Consider the following 6643-nt stretch of genomic DNA (forward strand, 5'->3'; position numbering starts at 1 on the left):
GGTACTGTCGGGATTCTGACTGAAAATATGTAGTTTGCTCACGAAAATTTCAATTTAAATAAATAACTGGAAAATAAACGAGCGTGAACCGAATGACGACTGCAGTCCGCAGCCTTGCCCCGGGCGAGGATGTTGCCCTCCGCGCCGCGTCGCTGCACGGGCACTAAATGCACTCACACACGCGCAACGCACTCACACACACGTAATAATTGCGTGGCTTCTCACGGTGTGGGAAGCGCGGAAGTTCAATGTCAAAACCAGCGCGGAAGAAAAAGGGTGTTGCACCGAGTACCACCGCGTGTGCGTGGGAGGCGGCCCATCCCGATCGGCGTGTGTGTGTGTGTGTGTGTGTGTGTGTGTGTGTGTTCGTTCTTGCGGGGTTCACATTGCGAAAAAAGGGGAATATCGTGCGCGGGAGCTTGCAACACTTTGGGGGTTGCACTGCGAGATTCGTGGCCAGGAAGAATCGCGAACCATGGACGCAGCGAGTATTTTTAAATGTATTTCGTAAACAATTTTTTTTTCTTTAAAACCAGGGGAGACAAACCAACCGGTCCAACATTTATTTTTTTTGTAAAATCCGTAGGAACTTAATTTACTCACTGTTCTTCATTTTTTGATGTTTTTAATCACTTTCCCCTTGGAGTACTCGGACTGACTTATCTGCAAGAAACGCAAGTGAAGGTAGCCTGGCTGCCTTCCGTAATCGATCAGCAAGACAGAGTGTTTTACGAGCGAATGCCGCACTGGTTTCAGAGTTTCGGGAGATAAGAGGCGAGTTCAGTGCCCGGTGCGTGTGCGTGTGTGAGTCTGTGTGGGAGAGGTCGATGGCATATCTTTGACGAGATGAAAGAAGGCATCATGAGAACAAAAGTGCGCCAGCATCGTTTCCATCTGCCGCGGCGGTATCTTTGCTTCCTGGATTCGCGGCCACGCTCGCACGCTTAGGCACGCTCAGCCAACACGCACTGTCACGTCTCTCTCTCTCTCTCTCTCTCTCTCTCTCTCTCTCTCTCTCTCTCTCTCTCTCTCTCTCTGACGTAGCAGCACTGCCAGGTTGGTGGTCAAGTTTGAGACCTCGTGTTCGATTCCCGGCGAGGCCCCCCCTTTTTTTTTCGTCCAGCGGTCCGGAGACCCCGCCACCCGCACTTGGTCGAGATGGTTGTCTAGAGAGGCCGCTGTCCGTCCCCCGGTGGCGTTAGAGAGACTTTGGAGAGACGCGGCGGGAGTCGACGGCGTCGAGGGTCCGCGAGGGCTGCGCGTGGCGGTGCGTGGCGGGCAAGGACGCCGCCCAATTTGCATTCTCCTTTGTGTCCGAGGTTCAAGACCACCTTGCGGCGCCTCGCGGCCCTTGATCTGTCGTCCGCTCTGTCTCTCTCGCACTCACGGGGCGTCGCGTCCAGGTGCGAGAGAGACAGAGCGGCGACCATGCGAATCAAACAACGTGGATCGCCCTTTGAATGAGGAGGCTCGAATTTTAGTACACTTAACGTTTAAAAAAAATCTAAATTTTTTTGAGCAGAAGGAAGATTGAAGTCAGCTCGCCACCAGTTTCCCAGAGCCCGAGTCCTTGCACAAGTGAGGAACGGTCCTCGACGAGGTCGCTGGAGTGACCCAAGTCCCATTTGGCCCTCCGGGTTCACAGAAGATAGCCCGTCCAGAATTACGCGTTGAGGAGGGAGAGAGAGAGAGAGAGAGAGAGAGAGAGAGAGAGAGAGAGAGAGAGAGAGAGAGAGAGAGAGAGAGAGAGAGAAGAGAGAGGACAGAGAGAAGAGAAAAGGAGAGAGAGAGAGAGGAGAGAGAGAGAGAGAGAGAGAGAGAGAGAGAGAGAGAGAGAGAGAGAGACTCCGATGGCATCGCGACGTTTTCGCAAGTTTGGCGCTCGAAATATTATCCAGACCTCGTGGGAACAGCCAGCCCTCGAGTCGCCTTCATTATGCGTGTTTGAAGTCCGAGCAATGTCCCTGCACTGCGAAAAAGGGGAGGGGGGCGTTAGTTGAACAGGGAAAATAAAGGCTTATGTCACGAGGGTGTAACGGCGCGCGAACAGTAACCTTTCCATAAGAGACCGTGTTACAGGACACCGTGTTAGATTACCGTACTTTGGCAGGCGCAGGCAAATTGTCGGCCACTGCACTGCAAGAAGCTCAAGTCTGCAGGGTCCGTCCTGAAGCGAGCGTTTCGGTCACGTTCCGGTCGTGACCCTAACTGAACGCGGGGCATTTCAAAATAAGTGCAACCCCACCGAGGTGGATTACGTACTGGTGCGTCGATCCATTTCGGACGGTCCATTCTGGCCCGCGTTCGTCCGCGGGTCCTTCGCGTTTAGGAACGGCCCCGCCTTTCACTCTCGTCACGAATGTTTTTCTTTGTTTCTCTTGCAGACCGATTCCGAGGGTCGCTCTGTCTCTCTCGCACCCTCACGGGACGCCCCTTAAGTGCGAGAGAGACAGAGTCTGCCGATTGATGCGCGCGTCGTGATGCTCAACTCCAATCTCCGGTGCAGGCGGGGGCGCACAGTGGGCCAGAAGGCTGGTGGGGCGGCCAAAACTCCAAACGCGGTTTGAGCTCCAGAGTCGCTATGGGACTCGAACCAAACGTGTGGCCCCACCAATGGACTGCTCTCCGAACGAGGAATCCATTGGTGGGGGTCACACGCTCGGTTCGAGGCCTGCTTAGAGACTCTGGAGCTCAAACCGCGTCTAGAGTTTTGGCCGCCTCAGCCGGTCTTCTGCCCCACTGTGGGACGGCGCGTGACCGCGGCTCGCTCTGACTCTCTCGCACCCGTGGGGAGCGCCAGGGGTGCGAGGGAGACAGAGCGACAGCCGTTCGGCCACAGCCTGCAGTGGCGCAGCAGTCAGGGTGAACCTCTGCCGAAAAGGTTATTGAGGTATGACCTGCCAGTGAAGGTGATCGAGCCGGAATCAATTTATGGCTTTCCTTGCCTTCAACACCACAAAGCCAACTGACTACTCGGTACACTTACAAATGCATCCTTGTAAGTGCACACACTTGTTGCCGTTTTGACCAACTTCGCGGCAATACTGCTCCCAAACTACGGCAAAAAATAGCACCCGGTGAGGGGGTACGATTTCTCGCCTCGGATGGGACGCAGTGGCTGTTCAAAGTAAGCTAAAAACGCAATTTTCAGACATCCGGAAACTCAGCCAAATTATTTCATTGGCACCTCCTGAGGAATTCCCTTTGAACGAGGAATCGATAGGTCGAAAAGTCTGATCCGATCGAACTCATTTGGCCCGTTCCAGCGCTGCCTGTGCACGCCACTGGAAGGCAATCAGGTCGCCACGGCTGTCGTTGGCCAAGCCCCGCCAAGTCCTTAGGGTGCAGTGGCAGTGCCCGCCTCAAAAGTGACACTATTGCGGCGAACGCAGCGGCCTAACGCGCGCTGCACATGTCACGCCCTGTCTCTCTCGCACTCACGGGGCGTCCCGTACGGGTGCGAGAGAGACAGAGCGACGACTGGTGCCGGCGGGCTTTGCGGGGGCGGCAACAGGCGGAGGGGGTAACCGGGTTGCAGGCAGGCGGCGCCCGCGGCGTATGGGACCGCGCAGTCACCTACACTGGAGGATAAGAATCGAGCGATTTATATTAAAGTGAGGATAGGGCCTTCTGCAACAGAAGGTGACGCCACCACACTGTAAGGGCCACGGCAAGGGCCGTATCGAGGGCAGTGTAGCGGTGGGCCCGCTGGTTCGTTAGGGCTCAGTGTCAGTCGCGATTATAACCACCACCCGGAAACGATGTCACATTTTTCATTTTCACCGAAATTTTCACCATGATTTCCACTTCTAAAATTTTTACCATAATTTCCACCCACCATAATGATTTTTACAACCGAAATTTTTACCGCCATTTTCCACCATGATTTTCACCGCCTTGGTTTTCATCGTCAATTTCCACTCCCACTTTTCCCTTCGATTTTCATCACCCTGTGATGTCCGTCTACCACTCCATACTCACCACAGCGCAGATTTCCACCGCGATTTGTTTGAAACTCGGGTGTCGGAAACGTTTCCGTTTCCGCGGGAGAGCTGCTTCTTTGGGCCGTGCCCGGCAGACCGATTCCGAGAGTCGCGTCCTCGTCGCTCTGCCTCTCTCGCACCCGCACGGGACGCCCCGCGAGTGCGAGAGAGACAGAGCGACGAAAACGACTCTCGGAATCTCAGTCTGGTGCTGCACTGGGGGGACGATCCCGGTACCTCTAAGAAATAGACCTCTACGAAAGAGACATTTCATATATTGCGTCTAGGTTGTTTGCCTCTAACTTTTTCTACGCGTTTTTACCTCTACGGAGTTTACTTCTACCATGTAGAGGTAAAGGTCGCGTCGTGTACCAGGGCGCGAGAAACCTCTAAAGCTTTTTAGAAAGTTACCTCTAATAAGCGTAGATGTAATTCTTGTATTTTACGTCTAGTGTACCTCTGGGCAATTCACGTCTACATATTTGAGACGCATTTTACCTTTAGGCAATAAACGTCTACGGATTCGCACGTATTTTACCTTTCAGCTGTTGACGTCTACGGAACCGCACGCATTTCACCTTTAAGCTACCCGATCTTCACCAAATTTGGTATGCAGTCGCCCTAGGTGCCTCTCTGAACCGTCCGGTGGTGGCATATCCGATCCGAGCCCCGGGAGCGCTGCTGCCGTTGCATCATGGTTTACATGGGTTTGAAGAGGATTTCTGTAACGACTAGTTTTCCCTGGCCTCCCACCTACTGGAATAGTTTTCCGTGGCCTCCTAGCTGCTGAAATAGTTTTCCCAGCCCTCCCAGCCACCGAAAGCAAAGTTATGCAATCCCGGATTGAACGGAACGGCCTTTCAGCTGCTGGAATAGTTTTCCCTGCCCTTCTTGCTGCCAGACTAGTTTTCCCTGCCCTCCCAGCTGCCGGAATAGTTTTCCCTGGCGTCCCAGCTGCCGAAAAAGTTTTCCCTGGCCTCTCAAGTGCTGAAATAGTTTTCCCTGCCCTCCTCCTATCGAAAAAGTTTTCCCTGCCCTAACAGCTGCCGAAATAGGTTTCCCTGCCTTCTCAGCTGCCGATTTAGTTTTCCTGCTCTTCCAGCTACCGGAATAGCTCTCTTCGGCCTCTCAGCTGCTGGAGTAGTTTTCCCTGCCTTCTCAGCTGCCGATTTAGTTTTTCCTGCCCTTCCAGATGCTGGAATAGTTTTCCCTGCCCTCCCACCCATCGAAAGTTTTCCCTGCCCTCCCAGCTCCCGGAATAGTTTTCCCTGCCCTTACAGCTGCTGGAAAAGTTTTCCCTGCCCTCCTTGCTGCCCGACTAGTTTTCCCTGGCCTCCCAGCTACCGGAATAGTTTTCCCTGCCCTCCTACATATCGAAAAAGTTTTCCCTGCCCTCCCAGCTGCTGGAATAGTTTTCCCTGGCCCCCAAGCTGCCGGAATAGTTTTCCCTGCCCTTACACCTACCGAAAAAGTTTTCCCTGCCCTTACACCTGCTGGAATAGTTTTCCCTGGCCCCCAAGCTGCCGGAATAGTTTTCCCTGCCCTTCCACCTACAGAAAAAAGTTTTCCCTGCCCTTACACCTGCCGGAATAGTTTTCCCTGGCCCCCAAACTGCTGAAGTAGTTTTCCCTGCCCTTACAGCTGCTGGAATAGTTTTCCCTGGCCCCCAAGCTGCCGGAATAGTTTTCCCTGCCCTTCCACCTACCGAAAAAGTTTTCCCTGCCCTTACACCTGCTGGAATAGTTTTCCCTGGCCCCCAAGCTGCCGGAATAGTTTTCCCTGCCCTTCTACCTACAGAAAAAAGTTTTCCCTGCCCTTACACCTGCCGGAATAGTTTTCCCTGGCCCCCAAACTGCTGAAGTAGTTTTCCCTGCCCTTACAGCTGCTGGAATAGTTTTCCCTGCCCTCCTTGCTGCCAGACTAGTTTTCCCTGGCATCCCAGCTGCTGGAATAGTTTTCCCTGCCCTCCCACCCATCGAAAGTTTTCCCTGCCCTCCCAGCTCCCGGAATAGTTTTCCCTGCCCTTACAGCTGCTGGAAAAGTTTTCCCTGCCCTCCTTGCTGCCAGACTAGTTTTCCCTGGCCTCCCAGCTACCGGAATAGTTTTCCCTGCCCTCCTACATATCGAAAAAGTTTTCCCTGCCCTCCCAGCTGCTGGAATAGTTTTCCCTGGCCCCCAAGCTGCCGGAATAGTTTTCCCTGCCCTTCCACCTACCGAAAAAGTTTTCCCTGCCCTTACACCTGCTGGAATAGTTTTCCCTGGCCCCCAAGCTGCCGGAATAGTTTTCCCTGCCCTTCTACCTACAGAAAAAAGTTTTCCCTGCCCCTACACCTGCCGGAATAGTTTTCCCTGGCCCCCAAACTGCTGAAGTAGTTTTCCCTGCCCTTACAGCTGCTGGAATAGTTTTCCCTGCCCTCCTTGCTGCCAGACTAGTTTTCCCTGGCCTCCCAGCTACCAGAATAGTTTTTCCTGCCCTCCTACTTATCGAAAAAGTTTTCCCTGCCCTCCCAGCTGCCGGAATAGTTTTCCCTGCACTTCTAGATATAGAAATAGTTTTCCGTGCCCTCCCAGCGGCTGGAGTAGTTTTCCCTGCCCTCCGTGCTGCCAGACTAGTTTTCCCTGGCCTCCCAGCTACCGGAATAGTTTTCCCTGCCCTCCTA

Source organism: Thrips palmi, unplaced genomic scaffold (assembly GCF_012932325.1).
Source record: "Thrips palmi isolate BJ-2018 unplaced genomic scaffold, TpBJ-2018v1 HiC_scaffold_18, whole genome shotgun sequence".
Lineage (NCBI taxonomy): Eukaryota > Metazoa > Arthropoda > Insecta > Thysanoptera > Thripidae > Thrips > Thrips palmi.